The 16,144-nt window shown below is 35.4% G+C and overlaps 1 protein-coding gene across 2 annotated transcripts in view; it reads right to left on the bottom strand.

The window, feature by feature from the left end:
* LOC131941125 (tumor necrosis factor ligand superfamily member 10) overlaps positions 1-16,144 on the bottom strand; it is a 155,180-nt gene that overhangs the window by 24,641 nt on the left and 114,395 nt on the right. The window lies entirely within an intron of this gene.

Raw genomic sequence — 16,144 nt, 5'->3', positions numbered from 1 at the left:
TTGAAGTAGTCTGGGATGAAAGGACCATTTAGTTACTTGACATTTGTCAATTTTTTTTCTCAAAGTTGACATTTTCAAGATTTCTTAAATCTTTTATTCTTTTAATAATTTCCCGATTAAAAAAAAAATATTTTTTTTAGCTTAAAGTAATTGTAATTTATTAAGGAAGAATTTAGCAAGTCAAGTTCAAAATGTGGGTGTTGTGCTTTTTCTTACAAACAAAACACAATAGTAGTAGTAGAATAGACTACAAGTAAAAAAAAAATTGCAAATATGATAATTCTTTTAAGCGTCACTGAAAACTAATTTTTTTAAATTTAGATGTGTTTTCTTGGATTGAAAATGAATTCTTTGTTATAAAATGAAGACGTAATAAGGAGCCGGTTTAAAAATTGTTTTCAATTTTTAAAGGGCTTTTGCATTACCAATTTTTCCAAGTTGCAAAATTATTTTAAATACTCAGCATTATCTCTGAATTCGCATCAAGCGCAACGAAACATGTAGAACAATATAACATAATTATATTTGAGGCCACGGCTAGTAAATACAGCATCACAATGTATTTTTGAAGAATGTTTTGTTATTTAGTTTGACCATACGTTAACGAAAATAGCAACCGAAAGAAAATACATTGTTTCTCAAAATTAATGCATTGACGTTTAATTACATGCATTTCATCAATGCCAATTCTCTTCGATTTAAAAAAAAAATCCCTAGTATGCAAACAAAACTCTAAAAATAAAACTTAATGGAATGATTGTTTTTAAGACGTACCATCAGTTATCACCCTTTAAATATCGATTTTCATTTCAACGATGAGCTAAGGGACGCCATTGAAGCGTTTAAAATTCTCTGCCCCTGACAGTGCTATCCATCCCCACTAAATTGCCTCTTCGATCTACTTGTCAGAGGCACGATCCATTCATCCAGATGTTCGATCCACACATCCGACCTCACCAGCTGTAGTTATCCAATTAACTGATTTGATGTTTAACTTCATATTTGAATCTCAATGATGATTTTAACGTTACATGAATTTACTGAAACGATAGTTTAACGTTTAACTAAACATCAGATCACGTTTATTATAATAATCAAACAATCTGATTGACGTTTAACGCAATATCCAATCATAGTTTTAACCATAACCTCATTTCTTTGTAGTATTTATACAACCTTACTCGATATTTCACATTTCAAATCTTAACGCGAAATTAATTGGACCTCAAATAACGACAAATACACTTGTTATAAACCAATATTCACGTCTAATATAAATAAATAAATAAAAAATAAATACATATATAAATAAAATAATTTATATATATATATATATATATATATATATATATATATATATATATATATATATATATATATATATATATATAATGTACATGTATACATATGTGTGTAACATTTATTTCGTAACCTCCCCCCCCCCCCCCAACGAACAATTCATGTTACGCTACTGTGCAACACACACTAAATGACATAGCGTGGTATATTAACACAGATTCCAGACCTTTTCATCGTGTGATTTTCAAGAAGCCGTAGGATGGGCGTGGCACTGTCTCATGTGGCTCCTGTGGTATGTAACGGTGAAATAAATAACTGGGATTGTTTATAATATCTTTGTCCATCAAGACTTAGATACTCAGGTAATTTCTTCGCCACTGGAGGTATTAACAGAATATGTTTCTCCTATTGAATTCTGGGAATAAAGCTCAGTAGAGTCACACAGAGCCACTTTAACCTGCCGAGATGTCTTCAGAAAGTTCACAGAAAGTTAGCCTTCGCTGTGTGAACTCTGACCTTTTCTAATTCTTGTATCGTTTTGTTGTGATAGAGAGGTAAGCGTTGGTACTTTCATTTTGTAGGAGACTTCCGGTCTTGTATATACAACATATTAGTGTATACGACTCGATATTATAATAAACATGTTTAAAACTATCTTAACTTTATTATTTAGTATTTATTTTAGAAAATAACAATAGAAACTAAAATTTGTTTTTTAAAAAGTCGTAGTTTTTGTTTTTTTTTTAAATACGGTAAATTATATGTTTTTGGTGTTGTTGTTTTTTTCGAGAACGTATGCACGCTGAACTGACCTCACAAGCCAATAGTTGACTTTCGCTTCCTATCGTCTGGAAATAGTCAAACTGGCACTTACATGATGCTAAAAATAGCTTACAACTTTCTTTTAAACGTGTCAGGTGTAAACTGGAACATTATAAAGATAATTTTAGAAGCAGCGGCCTGAAGACAAGCGGAAAAGGGGAAAAAATAATGGGAATGTGATTCGAGGAGATAGGTGTGATTTATCTCATCTGCTGATGTTGCCAGATTTTTCTCGATACTTCATTGTCTTGTTGGCTGCCAAGTTGGCTGTCAGGTTGAATTCGTCAGATATTCACACAGGGCTTCGGGCTGTGTGTACCACTGATAGGGGTGTGCGTGTTACCCGGCGGTGTGTAGATGTGTAGCTGATATCAAAGTGTGTGCCTTGTTGTTTTTGGTAGATGCTGCTTAATGCGACGCCCCGAGATGCTGCTGATGTAGGATACGCAAGTCTATTTTTAGAACTGTTTTGTTTTTTGCTATACACTTTCAGACTACGTCAGCAACAGTAACACAAATTGGGGCGAGAAAAAAGGGTAAAGGATCACATTTTATATCGTGATGAGGGGGTGAAGGTTCATGATAAAAAAATCCGTACCTTTTCTATAGTAATATGTCTGTGTGTTTTACATAATATTACATTTTTTTAAACGTAGTATTCTTATTATATGTTATTCATTGAAAGTTATAATCACGCAACACACATAGTCATTTTATCGTTTGAATCTTACGTAACGTGTACAATAGATAGATTCATATTCGAATTAGTATTATCAGTTAACTTAGACATACATTGTTTGGTTTTATTTTCAAAACAGTTTTTTTTTAAAGGAACATTTATGTAGGCCTATATAGATTCGGCATATTGTTTAAATATACAGCAATAAAATGAAACATGGAAGGTACTGCGCATTGATAAGCAAATACATCACCGAGGCCAATGCTTGAGTGATTCTTTCTGAAGCCGACAACGTATTGAATAAAATAAATAAACCTGTTTGATTTATTTTTATACATTCTTAAAGGACTTATTTAATAATGCCTTGTATTCATAAATACACAGATTTAAGACAACGTTAGATATAGTTTACCTGCGAATAAATTATTGATGCAGGTGTCATAATCACTCATTTTTGCACGTGCATCGAATTTTTAAACTGGCTCACACGTGAAAAAAATATTTTCTTTCTTTTGTTAGGCATGTGTTTCTTTATGTTTTAATAGTAGATAATTATACAGAGGTTTTTCCTTTCTTGTTAAGCTAGTATTACTGTTATATTAATCGTTAGAATTAAGATTAGGGTAGTGGTTACGATTAGGAGTAGGTTAATGTTTAAGGCTAAAACAAAGGGTTAAACTATAATAAAGTTGCAAGAAATATCGTATCGATAACTATCGGTTAAGGTTGGTCGGCTTGGTCATGGCTGCTAAACCGAAAAGTCTCGAGTTCGAACCCTCGGGCAGATGAGGCTCGTTAGATAACCCTCTTCTCGTTAGCTGGCGACAGCCACTCTTCTAGGAGAGACAACTCCAAAATCAAACAACTGCTGCCTTATAGTTTGTTCTTGGTCGGACAATCGCTATGGAAGCAAATCCAAAAAGATAAGCAGGCTGAAATCGGTGTCAATGACCTCAATGGCGCATAACCAGTTGACACGTATACTTAGTTGTGATGGAGGGGATCCCTTCCAACATTAAAAAATTAAGAACGCAGAAGAAGAAAGAAGATCGGTTAATGAGTTAATGAGTATCTTGATAAACGCACCACTGTGCGTATTCTGGGACGTGTTCATGTTTAAAAAAAAAACATTTTCAATTACAGAGTTACAGAACAGAGTCGACAGACGGAGACGATTGAATGATGACGTGGAATTTGACCCATGCCTATGTTGCTAGGGGTAACTGGAATGTTGTTGAGACAGTGCGGAGAGGGTGATGGGGGGAGGAGAGAGGGTAGGGGGATGCAGTGATGGAGAATAAACAAACGATGCAATATCTAAAAGGAGACGATTCTTGAGTTGGAGTTTAAGAGTGGACTGGATACAGAAATATCTTGGTTCTTTCAATAAACAGTTGAATACTGTGTAGGTTCAGATATTTATATGTACAGTACATGGTTTAGAGCCAGGACTATGTTAAGATCAGGGTTATGGTTAGACGAGGATTAGGTTTGGGCCGGGATTAGGGATAGACTACGATATTAGGATTAAGATTTTGGCAAAATGTGGGTGCTTTAAAAAAAATTATTACATCAAAGTTACCCAGCCCTCAACTATTTAACTTTGAAATTATGTCCTACTCATTACTTTATAAACCATAATATAAAAAGTATATGTACCTCCATTTTAGTGGAGTAAAAAAAATACATAATATGGCTTTCCTTTTTGGCTAGAAAAAAAAACCGCAGAACACTAAAGAGTTTTACACGAATCAACCCCATTCTTGTCATATTTGACTTTGATTTTAGTAACAAAAAAAAATTGTAGAGAAGACAGCAAGCAAATATTGATCAGCCCACTCCGATCGATGATCTAAATACCAAAAATTACCGTTATTTCTTTAGTCTAGCTATTTCACTGAAACTGAATTAAAAAGGACCGTTTTACCGTATGAATAAATGCTAGTGCTTCTGTAAAATTTTTTAATGTATTGAGAAATTTACTTCAGATGTTTTGAAATCACCGTTTCCGTTTACAGTGCGCAAGTTAAGAACCTTTTGTCAAAGTCGACGGCTCTCCAATAATCTAGTTCATAGCACTTAACTTTTAAGTAGCTAGAAAAACCACAGTAATCTCAGATAAGAAAATAAAAAAATAAAAACAGTGCTAAATTATTGAAATATATGAATCTGAATTACCTGAACTAAGTCCAAAAATCGAAAACGAGTGCAGTTATTTGAAAATCTGGTGCGCTATTTTAAGATTTCATAATTTGGAAAATTATAGCTTCGCCTAAAAATAGTTCTTTAATGATTTGTTTTCGTTTTCAAAATGTATCACTGCGCGCCCCCACTGTACTATAATGACATCATTAATTCAGTTTTGTGATAAAGGTGTAGTTTTAGCCTCGCTAAAATTAAAGTTTAAGAAGTCTCGCTTCGGTCTCTATAAATAGGTTTAACATTACCATCTACAATTCCATGAGTTGTCAAATGCCTGCAGACGGTCAATGGTTGGGTGTAAATAGTACGGAAAAATTGAACTTCCGGTTTTTTAACTACAGTGTTTACCCGCGTCCTTGGGCAAGCCAACAGAACTTGGGTCGGGGGTGAGAAAAATGTGTGGCGGTGTTTATGATTCAAGTGATAAATGGGGGCGGATTTGCTTGTAGCGACTGCAGGATTGGAGGGTGGGGGGAGGGGGGGGGGTGTTGCTGAGGTGTTACAGGTAAATAGCAGGTCTTGGAAAGTCGGGTGCGGATTAGGATCAAATAGAAATTTTGTTTTGGCGATTATTTCATGTAACCTTTTCAACCTGGTGAAGGTTGTATAAGGATATATGTAATGTTATGTTATCATTTTATGGTGCCTTGTGAGGACTTTGTGAAAATATGAGATTGTTTATTTGACACATAGGTTATGTGAATAAAATAAGTAGTAGACAAGAAGAAATATAATGTACTTTATACATGCAAAACCAAACCTAAACTTAGTTGGGTTTAGGTTTAGATTAATTTTATACGCAATTGCTTATAATATTTTAGTAGCTCTCGAAATGTAGCTGACCCATGTAGCTGACCCATGTAACTGCCCTATATAACTGACCCATGCAGCTGACCATTGTAGCTACTTATATAGCTCACCAATCTAACAGACACATGTAACTGACCCATATAGCTGACTAATCTAACAGACCCATGTAACTGACCCATGCAGCTGACCCATGTAGCTGATCAATGTAGTTGACCCACGTAGCTGACCCATGCAACTGACCCACGCTGCTTGCCAATACAGCTTCTCGGAAAAAAATTAGCGCAAACTTAATCACGTGTTTACATTCATTTATTAATTTTCATATGAAAAAAAAAGTAATCCGACAAGCCTAACAAATCAGTCTTATACATTACAAGGATTTTCTCAAATTACAAGCTAGATTAATCTGTCTTATTCGCCTCTCATTAACCATGAATACTGACAGAGATTATACGCCACAGAAAACACATCAACAACCACAGAGTATACTCTTTCATGTAAGATATTTTTATGGTTTCAAAAAGTTGACACAAATAGGAAAGCACTAGTTTATACTTTAGGAAATTCAAACTCTATCAAGTAATGCCGAACACAATTTAATTGATCGTGATGTGTTCTACCTAACCACAATGACATTAAGCAAAACAACGAATAAAATTAACAGCAGCGTTTAAAACATTCGAGAAATGGGTATTTTAGAAAACTTTCACCTAACAGATGTAGAGGCGACATGGCCTGGCGGTAGTTCGCCCGACTGCTATCAGGGAGAAGCGGGTTTGAATCACCGACTCGACAAATCAAAATCCCATGTCATAGCAATATTTCTGCTATTAATATATTTCGTTCGTTTTTTGACGTGAGTTTTTTTGGACGTCAAATTTTTAAAAAATACAAACACTATATTTTGGTACTGACATTTCTAAATACTATAAATCTTTATTTCATCCATTACTCCTCTCATACACAAATCAAATTAAAAATTCACCAGGGTGTATTCTAAGCAGGGACGGCGTGGCTTAGCGGTAGCGTCCTGGGCTGCTAACCCATAAGTCTCCGGGCTCTATTCAATAGAACGTCCAAGAATCAATCATTTACTAATAAGTACATGAAATAACTATCCTCATTGTCACGTAAACAGGTAAACTCTACTTCACTTGCCTTAAGTTCAAAAAGGGAACTCTACTATTTTCTTGTATTCGTTATTTTGGTAATTTAACTTCGGCGTTTTTATAACTCTCCCTAACCGTATCTAAAGCTATGAATATATTATTTCTAAAGACATTGATGTAGTGTAGGTTGTGATTTGTACGTTCAATGTTAACTTCTAATTTGTTTTTATGTGCATACATTAACAGCACTGATTTTCAGACATTTCCTTTAATTATTTTTATAAAGTATCAGTTTCATTTTTAGAAATAGGCATAATTATTAATATTGTAAAACTGAGAATATCTAATTCAATTAATTGTCTATATGAATATATATATATATATATATATATATATATATATATATATATATATATATATATATATATATATATATATATATATATATATATATATATATATATATATATATATATGTGTGTGTGTGTGTGTGTGTGTGGAGGGGTGTGTGTGTGAAGGGTTGTGTGTAGGGGGGTGTGTGTGTAGGTGTGTGTATATGTGTGTAGGTGCGTGTGTATATGTGTGTATATGTGTGTAGCGTGTAGGTGTGTGTAGGTGTAGGTGTGTGTTTGAGTAGGAGTTGGTGTGTTTAGGTGTGTGTGTACGTGTATCTCTGTGTGTTGATGTGTATAAGTGTGTATCTGTGTGTTTGTGTAGTTGTGTATGTGTGTAATATAAACCCTCCTGGCTGTAATTAAAATTGACGAACATCTAACATCAAAATGTAAGTCAAGTCACATGTCGGTTTACATTGTTATTGCGACATGAATCTACAGAAACATCCAGTCACCAGTCGGTTTACATTGTTATTGCGACACGAATCTACAGAAACATCCAATCACCAATAGGTTTACATTGTTATTGCGACACGAATCTACGGAAACATCCAGTCACCAGTTGGTTTACATTGTTATTGCGACATGAATCTACAGAAACATCCAGTCACTAGTCGGTTTACATTGTTATTGCGACATGAATCTACAGAAACATCCAGTAACCATAGGTTTACATTGTTATTGCGACACGAATCTACAGAAACATCCAGTCACCATAGGTTTACATTGTTATTGCGACACGAATCTACAGAAACATCCAGTCACCATAGGTTTACATTGTTATTGCGACACGAATCTACAGAAACATCCCCCTCGGGAACGATTCCTAAAATACTACATTCTGCGTGTCATCTCTGTGTACAGTTCGTGGATAAATTCTTGATACGAGAATGTACGTATTAATTATTTACGTTTTAAAATTTTGATTTTTTAAATTATCAAATGTGGATCATGTATCATTATTTTACATTAGCAGTAAACAAATTAGTATGTTAAAAAAATTCATATACAGATAAAAATGAATGTATGTATATATTTTTTTTGTTAATTAGCGTATTAGCAAAGTTGAGCAGATAATTAGGAGAAATAAATAAGTGGTTTAGCTTTGATCCGTGTGACCAGATTTTTAAGGTGGGTTTTAAGGTTCATTTAAAAACTGCTAAATAACTCTGGAAGGCAAGTACGTATGAGCTATTTGGAGGTATGGTGAAGTTAATCTTAAAACTGCTGTATAAGTTCTCGAAAGCAGGTACGTTAAACTAATTGGGGTAAAAATTACAAATTTGCAGCTACATGTTATAATCTACATTAGCTGTATCTCTTAAAGCAGGAATAGATGTACAGACTTTACGTTCCTGGTTTACACGTGAAAAATTAGCCAGGTATGATTGATATGTTTAAAAATAAAACAACTAGAATCTTCCGTAACATAAATACAGTGCTTGAAATAAATTCCAGGCGAAATACCTTGATTCGGATACGTTTTATAAGACAATGTTTAGTTACTATATAATATATTGTAAAACATCATAGTGTGTCCAGTCAAGTATATTTTGGAACGGTGTGGTCTAGTGGTAGAGCACGTTATTGCTAAACCAAAAGACTAGGGTTCAAATCCGTTTTTTTATTGTATGTCCATAAAGCTTAAAATGGCTAGTAGAAACTGAAGGTAACAATAAATTAGCATTGCAACAATCCTTCATTTGATAGGCACATCACTAAAGACTCCAGTTTACATTCATTTATGTTACTTGTCAAGTGGTCTATTTAGACTTATACACCTACTCAACAAACAAAATGACATAACATAAAATGAACGTACATACAATATTGCAATATTTACAAACACGGCAGTAAGGAGACGTCACAACGCAATTTATCTAATTCCATCTAAACTGTTAACATAGCTATCAATTCGTCTAAGTAGCTAAGTTATTTCATACTAAAATCAGATTTCATGATTTAACCAGTTTTGAGTATTTCGTTTTGTTCCTTCCCTATCTTTCTATGTTACATAAACTTTAGTAATTTAATAAAAAAAATAGAAGTCTATATTTAGAATATCTAAAATCACGTGTAGACAGTGTTATGAAAGAAAAATAAAAAAAAACGTGAATTATAAAATTGTCGTAATTTACGGGAGTTGAGCATCGAGTACTCAGTAATCGGGGCAAAAGTTATCACGGTCAGACTTTAAAGCACTTGGCGACGTAGATTATTGGCAGAATAAAAAATACATAAATGCTCTCTAGTGTCTTCTTCCCCTCGTTTGTATCGTAGTTGAGTATCGTTGTAAGTTAATATCGATAAAAACTTACTTTATTCTCTCATATGATTATACAATAAAAACCTAGCGATACGCGAAAATGAGTTAGGATCGATACTTCTCACAAGACGATACTGAGTGGAATCGTGTGACAAAGCCTGTCGTGGTTACGCTAAGTTTTTCCAGAAATTTCTTCCGGAAGGTTCTGGAACTGTTCACGGCATGCGGCAGAAAGCGTGTGATGGCTGAGAAGTTTCCAGAAGGCGGGAAAACAGCTAGGGTGCCAGTCTAACCAGGGCTGACTCTCGAAGACCTCGGGTTAAATAATTAGAAGCGTTTAGACTCGTCACACGGGGGGCGATTAGCTCCACTAAAAGCTCGAGCTTTCTCGAGTGACGGGAGTCACGTGAGCGGTGCCTTGTCAACAACTTAGCTGTTTATTGACAGGTATTACCGGCTTGTTATTTTGTATGAGCTAGACACGAACGCTACATGACTATTTGTTTTTACCAACACATAAGTTGGAAATGGAACATTCTAGAAAATATTATTAAGATTGTTCTAGAAAACAAACAATTGAGGCATCACTTAGTAAATTAATTTGTTTTGTTGTTTTGTTTTTCGAAAAAAAAAATGTTTTTCCCTTACGAAACAAGACGATTCTAAATTATCAATTTGCTAGCATTAGGAATTATTCATTGCAAACTAATTGTGCGTTTATGTTTTGAAATTCAGTAAAAGAACACTTACTATAAAATATAGTACAAATATTGGGTTCTATTTGTAGGATTTTATTTTCATGATATTCTAAATCTTGATGATTTCATACAATCGTTAAGAAACTAAAAACAAACGAAAAAACGTTTTCATATCAACTACTCGCATTCAGTGGAAGTCAACGGGCTAAATTTATTTCTGAAAAGGTTCTAGAGATTTGTTATCGCTACTTTTCAAGTGTGGAATACATTCCTCTGCTTTCTCCAATATCCCATACTCCATATCGCATGTATTAGAAGCTCTATACACCATTTAGTATTACAACAATTAACAGGTTTTATGAACCAGATCTAATATTTTATATTTCGTTTGCTTTCTTCTATTTCTCCATCACTCTATCCAACAGTATATTATACATCACATATCATATTGTGCATATCTTATGACATTTAACACATTCTATAACAAATAAAACAAATTATTTACCACAACTCGTATTGCTATGTTATACCGTATATATAACATTGCTAATCTTCTATCCGTTCCTTTCTCATATATCTAATTCCAGTCTACTAACACATGCTCTTAATCCCAAACCACCACTCCCTTGTATTATACACATCAAATCTACTCCTTCATATTATTTACATCAACCCTAATCCCTCGTATTATACACACCTACTCTACTCCATTCCACTACAGTATCATTATGTGTACATCATTTCTTCCACATTAAGTCCAAATATATTACCCCTCCTCCCTAAAACATACTCCTCCTCCCAAAAACATACCCCTCCTCCCCAAAAACATACCCCTCCTCCCAAAACATACCCCTCCTCCCAAAAACATACCCCTCCTCCCAAAAACATACCCTTCTCCCCAAAACGTACCCTCCTTCCCAAAACATACCCCTCTTCCCAAAACATACCCCTCCTCCCAAAATCATACCCCTCATATCATACTCCCGTACCCCCATCCACTCCAATCTCATGTTTCCAATTCCCCTTATACCAACTCATGCTTTTCATTGCAATGTTTTTTAAGTCCAACCTTTCTATTCCCCCCTCCCCCGTGCTACATCATCAAAACCAATGATACAGACAGAACAATGGAGGTGACAAAAGTAGGGCCACAACAAACAACCCCACACAAAAAAGCCAAATTCTTTTTTATCGTAGGTTTCGGTCTCATATCATCATCAGTTACCCGTTGCAGTAATTCTTATCACTGTTGCTAACTGCATCACATAAGAACGACATATCGTATGCTGTTGTTTTTTTTACCTTAATGACATAGCTAGGTTTGACCTGCTCGCTAGTAGAGCATAGGTCGTATTGAGGGTACTTTCAGATGTAGGTGAGCGAGTATGAGCTAAGCAAAGATGAGCTAAGTATGATGTGAATAATTATGTAGAGGGACACGTGTGAGAAGAGCTAAGTGGGATTTGTAACACGTAGGGTTAAAACATTGTTTGCCAGATTAAGGTTGAAACATTATGTGCATTACATTCTTTAGTTAAGGACATTTAGGGCAAAACATGCATTCAACAGATTTACGAGCGGATATTAATAGAATGAACTTACGGTACGGAGTTGAGGATTAATAATTGAGTAAGAAGAGCTTTAGGTGAAGAGCTAGAGTTCAGATAGTTGAGTATGGCAAGATAAATTATTGGTGACACTTAATTAGGGATTGGATAATTAAGCTATGTGGCAACTCTGGGTAAGGAAGGAGGGTTGCTATATAAGTTAAGTAATTAAGTAAAAAAAAATCTTATTTACGACATACACATTTAACAGGTAAACTACACCTATAGGGAAATACCTGTACTGAGAGTGTGTCACGAGGGGTTATAGAATTGTAGGCTCAGCCAGGTGATGCACGTGTCATATACCTGGGTTGTACTCTTTATATGTGTGTGAGCAGGAATTATAGGACGAGTCCATTACTTTAGGTAATACCAAAGTACACAAAATGGAACGATCCAACCAAGCACATGTCACAGGACATCAGTTCAAAGGTGTTGGTCTCGACATCATCTCTGTGATGTTGCTAGAACAACAACAGCTCACACGCACGATAACTACTCACGTGTTGCTCGATGCACGTGCATTCTCGACATAAGCGTTTTGGTGTAAACAGAAAAACACATCAATACAAAGAAAGAACGTACGTTAGATACACGGAACTAAGTAAACCAATGAAACAGAGGCAATATGTTAAGTGCCATTGGTGGATGTTTAAGAACTCTTCCAATGACGTCACTAGCCTATCTGAACGTTACTCCAATGTCAAAACAATAGAGCGATTGATTTTGTATGGTTATTTTACTCAACGATGATACGATAATGTGTAATAGCCATTGTTACACAATACTTTTCGTCTCCCTTGGTAAACTTTATGGGCAAATCATGAAATTTGAGAACCAGTGTCTAACTCAACAAACAAAGGGGACAATAAGATGACATTTGAGATCCACCTGGCCTATCTCAGCACAGAAAGAGGACAAAATATGAAATTTGAGATCCACTGTGCCTGCCTCAGCAAACACAAGGTAGAAGAATAAAAATCTCAGAACCGCTGTTATGTGATGCTAATCACCAACCCCAGCAAACAAACAATGCGATAAGGTCACCGATAAGGCGTGCTCGTAGAGTGAGCAGTAATTAGGGGCATGTGTGCGTTGTTTTTATGTGTAAGTAGGTTGTGCGACTGTTGGTTTATCTTACTCGTGAGGATGTGTATCTCAGTAGAGCATTGGTTTTTATGGGTGTTTGTTGACATGAATAAGGGGTATTTTCTCAGGAGTGGGTTTTGTTTTTATACAAGCGTGTGTTGTTTTTATTGATAAGTGGTATTTATATGTAAGTGTGGTTTCTTTGTATATATACAAGCATGGCAATTAATGTACGCTTTAATACCTGTACGGACTGTTTGTTTTTACATACATGTGCTGTAGGCCCTATGTTTTTTAATACATACATACCTGCACTATTTTATACTAGACATGTATTTCTTATACACCTTTATGATATTTTATTGATAATTTAAGCTTACTATTCTATATGTTACTGGGATATTTTTTGAATTAGCATGTTTTTGATTGAAAACAAGGTGCGCTGATAGTCCGCTTACAACACACTGAGAAAACAACACACCTCAACCAAGGAATAACACATCAGCTTTCTCTTTTGTCTTGGTAGAACAGCCATAGTCAATCACAACTTTATCTTAGGCCTAAGGCGCATCTAAGACACGCACATCAACCGTTACACTAACACTAATCCTATCTGTGTCCTAAAATATAAACCTAATCCTACCGGTAAAGTTAATGAAAATTTGTGACCTTGTTTTTAAATCGATAAAAGATACGCATTTCAACAAATTGTGTTTTCTAGTTAATCTTTTCACTGTCGTTGAATCAGTCTTATTAAAGACAGACTGACTCTCCCCCTAGATGTTACGACTGCTTTAGCTTATGACTTAGCCTTAGACATCCACTCTCTAATTAGTCAATGCACATCTTAGCTGCGCTCTCTCGGTGCACTTTGGTGCGGTGTCTACACATGACACATGCGTACGTGACAGGGCAATAGACAAGGACATGTTCGGGGATTTCCGGAAAGTATCGGAAATAACCGATCAAATTTAAAAACTGTTATTTGGTGGAATGTGAATACTTTAAACCTGCCCTGTTGTTGGTAGAATACAGGAAGTAGTTTGTGATGATTCAAATAATTCTGCCTTGATTTAAAAGATTATGTTAATAATGACATGTGCAGCTTTTTCAGTTCTTTTAAAAACGATGTAGACGATAATATTACTGTTACAACTGTGACCTTTGAAAATATTTTTAGAGAATTTAGAATACATTGTTCTGCGGCATTTGTTTCAGATAAAAAAAACCATGATGATTTTATAAAAAATGTAATATTCTAGATGTCATTGAAATATCCATCGAGTGTTGACTTACAAGGGTCGTGGTATAGTAGAAGTATGGCGTAATGTTACATGGACCAGGGGTTAGTTAGCTCAAGAAAGTGGTGGGCTGGGTCGACGGGAAGATTTCCGATAGGCGGCCATGAGTAAGGCGGTAATATTCTAAGATACGTCTTATAATGTCGTTTTTGTTTTTCTTCCCACGGCATCTTACTCAATCCAGTGTTTTTTTTTTTGTTTTTTTTTTATAAGAGTAAAAAATCCGCTTTAGACCTAGCGATCCATTGTATATTGGGCAGATGAAGTAAAGTTAATCTTGACCTAGGCATATAAAGGGATAATGTGGTCAGCACTTGGTTCAGCCGCCTTCACTTTTCCTAACGTGAGTTAGAGACCGATCGGAGCGAGAGCCATCTTAGTTTACCCCTGGATATGGAAGTTAAAATTGAGACCAAGGTGTTAGCCTATGGTTAAAAGTTTGGTGATACTGTTCGGTAAGGATTAGGTTATGTTGTTTGTGTTAAGTTATGATTTATAAGATATGGTGTTAGATTAAGGAATTGATTTAACATTTAAATTTATGATTAAGATTTGGTTAGGATGTTGAGGCCTACATCAAAATTTGGTTACGTAAAATTCGATTCTTGGATAGATTAGGTAGAGTGTATTACTAGCAGAAACCACGTAATAATACATTAAGTTAACAATTTGCGTATTCCTTTTTTTCTAAAATATACAGTAGTAAATTATTACATATTTACAATGATAGCTATAATGTCAGTGGTATAAGTAGTATGTTTACCTATATATTAGAGACTAAACACAGTACATTGATAGAGGTGATTTTTTTTTTTGTAGTATGTTAACACAGTACTTCATGCATTCGTGTCATATGTGTGTGTGAATGAAGGTGTGGGGTTGTATAGTGTGGGTAGGTGTGTGGGTAAATGTGTGTGTGTGAATGAAGGTGTGGGGTAGTGTAGTGTGGATAGGTGTGTGGGTAAATGTGTGTGTTTGAATGAAGGTGTGGGGTTGTGTAGTGTGGGTAGGTGTGTGGGTAAATGTGTGTGTTTGAATGAAGGTGTGGGGTTGTGTAGTGTGGGTAGGTGTGTGGGTAAATGTGTGTGTTTGAATGAAGGTGTGGGGTTGTGTAGTGTGGATAGGTGTGTGGGTAAATGTGTGTGTGTGTGAATAAAGGTGTGGGGTAGTGTAGTGTGGGTAGGTGTGTGGGTAAATGTGTGTGTTTGAATGAAGGTGTGGGGTTGTGTAGTGTGGGTAGGTGTGTGGGTAAATGTGTGTGTTTGTGTATGCGTGTGCGAGTGAACGTTCACATTTTTTTTCTAAAGGGAAGCTACCAGGCAGCCATCTCCCACAATACAGTACGGTGTAAATCAACTGAACCCACCAGAGTTACTCGCCCTTGCCAAGTCGGCAGTTATGTATCGCCCCCCACCCCGCTCTTCTATTTTCCACAGGGGAAGACAAAACAAACAGATGGGCCTCGAGTGAATGAAAATAGGTCAAGCTGATCCATCGCTACCTACACGGCACTCAGACTTCAGCTTCTCGGTCTATCCAAGTCTCAGATCTGTGTAGCGCCATCTATCAAGGTGTACATTCATTGATGTATGGTCTACGTCTGCCCAACGCTAAGTTATGTTTTGAAAAGTTTTTTGGTTGAACCGATTCATCAATGGCAGTTAACTTTTTAATACAAGGGAAGTAACTTTGGTGAAAATACGAGTGCATTTTTAAATTTTTTTATCTTATTAAAAAACCGTTCATAAACCTGTATTTAACTAAGATTTTTAAAAATTCTTACAAGATAATCAAGACAGTAAATAGTGTGTACACTTAAATGATTTGAAATGATTTTTTACTACGATTAAATAATCAAAGTTAGTTG

The sequence above is a fragment of the Physella acuta genome, unplaced genomic scaffold (genome assembly GCF_028476545.2).
Source record: "Physella acuta isolate Inbredline_101_S28 unplaced genomic scaffold, ASM2847654v3 ptg000348l, whole genome shotgun sequence".
Taxonomy (NCBI): Eukaryota; Metazoa; Mollusca; class Gastropoda; family Physidae; genus Physella; species Physella acuta.
The sequence above is the reverse complement of the archived record's forward strand: the minus strand, read 5'-3'. Positions and strand labels throughout refer to the sequence as shown.